Genomic DNA, 1,866 nt, shown 5'->3' with positions numbered 1-1,866 from the left:
GGAAATTGGCTATGTCAATGAAGTGACCCCATGGTTTCATTTTTAATGGCTGAGGATCTGGACTCATAGCAACTATGGGATTTCTGTGCCACACACAAGTCAAGATTTCTTCTTATCTCTCTCAACCACCTTCAGCTTGGGAGTTTTGTCTGATTACACATTTATTGAGGGTTATATGATTTTTTTTACATTTTTTTACTAGTGCTTAATGCCAAGTTTTATTTAATGCAAGTTACAGACTCTCTCCCCAAGATGGGCAGCGTACAGAGGCATGCCTCATTCATTGAACAGCTAGATTTAAATACATAGGCGCAATGAATTAGAACAACACAGATGGAAAAGTTGGTGAGAGGACTCTGAAGTAGACATGGGCACGAACAGAAAAAAAACCCTGAACATGGTGTTCATTGTTCTTTGCCATCCATGAACAACAAACAACGAACATTGACGAACATGACCTGTTCATGAACATGTTTGTTGTTCGTGGGGGCCAGCAGGCTCTCCTCCAGCCATCAAGATCCCTACCGCACCACTCCCAGAAACCTAACCTGAGCAGGCAGCAGGAAAGGTACCAGTAATAAATAATAGTTTGGCCCAGAGCCTGGCAGCAGCCCTGGAACTTGAAGAGGTAGATCCCTATCCCATCACACACAAACAAAATTCAAGCTTCAATGCACTCTCCCTGTCTCTCTCTCAAAATGCCAACAGCTACTGTCTCTCCCTCACTCTCTGCAAAACCAGAGCTGGGAGCCCCCCTGCTCTTTGCTTCCTTGTAACAGATTTGGAGCTCCACACTTGAAAGGAAGACCTGCCTATCAAGCTAAATTGGGCTTAGATTGGGGTTTCCAGGGCAACAGCAAAAGTTCAGACAGAGTTCAGGCAGTCCGGGCCTCCAGTTGCCAAGGGAATTGATTGCAGGTGCCAGATTGTCTGGCTTGATGAACAGCAATGAACAAGACTTGCAATGACCACCTGTTTGTTTAGAATGGGGCCTCATGAACAGCTTGTTCGCGAACAGCTGATTGGGCTGTTGGTGGCTTTTTTAGTGCATATTGCTGTTCGTGCCCATCTCTACTCTGGAGCCAGCACTTTGCAGCTCAGTTGCTGGACTCATATAAAGTGAGGCGATCGAAAAGGTCATCCTCACTGGCATGTACATGTTTCAGGTTGGACACATGGTCCTCCAGCTTCTTGATCAACTTCGCCTCCTCATGATGCTAGTGAGTCTCTGGGAAGTCAAACATATGAGGATCCACATGGGGAGAAATTTGGTGCTGTTCCAGCAGGGCCTGGTTCATGCTGTTCTCCAGCTGAAGGGCGAAGGCCATGGCAGAGGATCTGTTCCACCATTCATCCTGCTCTGTTTTTTTGACATCCTGCAGAAAAGCTCTCTCTCCATGATGGTTTTGGAAGGTCGAGAGTTTCTCGGCTTGTTCATGTTTCTCTTCAGATAGATGCTGGAAAAAAGACACAAACTTGGATAAAGCCGCATCATCCCAGGTGAAATAATCACCCAAGGACAGATAGGCGTAGCTGGTTGACTGAGCAGTTGACCCCAGCTTCGCCCTTGGTGTGGTCATTTTGATGGACCTGGAAGCTCATGGTGCAAATAGAGGTGGTGGGCTGGTTAGCAAAGAAATGGTGGATGGGGTAGCTACAACCTGGCTCCATTCAAGCACTGTTGAAGCAAGAGCTGGGGAAAGACAGCCAAAGGAGGACCAATCTCAGATGTTTCACATTTGATGAATAAACAGTTTGTTGAATGGAAACGGAAGGGAGGGCAAGGAATATTATTGTGAGAATAAACAGACCAGGTCACTGAAAGTAAGAATTAGAGAAATGCTCTAATGAAGGTTCCCACAAAAG

The 1,866-nt window shown here is 46.0% G+C and overlaps 1 pseudogene; it reads right to left on the bottom strand.

The window, feature by feature from the left end:
* Window positions 1-1,097: 1,097 nt before the first annotated feature.
* On the bottom strand, window positions 1,098-1,602 carry LOC129336218 (ferritin light chain, oocyte isoform-like; annotated as a pseudogene).
* Between the last annotated feature and the right edge of the window lie 264 nt (window positions 1,603-1,866).

The sequence above is a fragment of the Eublepharis macularius genome, chromosome 9 (assembly GCF_028583425.1).
Source record: "Eublepharis macularius isolate TG4126 chromosome 9, MPM_Emac_v1.0, whole genome shotgun sequence".
Taxonomy (NCBI): domain Eukaryota; kingdom Metazoa; phylum Chordata; class Lepidosauria; order Squamata; family Eublepharidae; genus Eublepharis; species Eublepharis macularius.
This window is presented reverse-complemented; position numbering and strand designations above follow the sequence as displayed.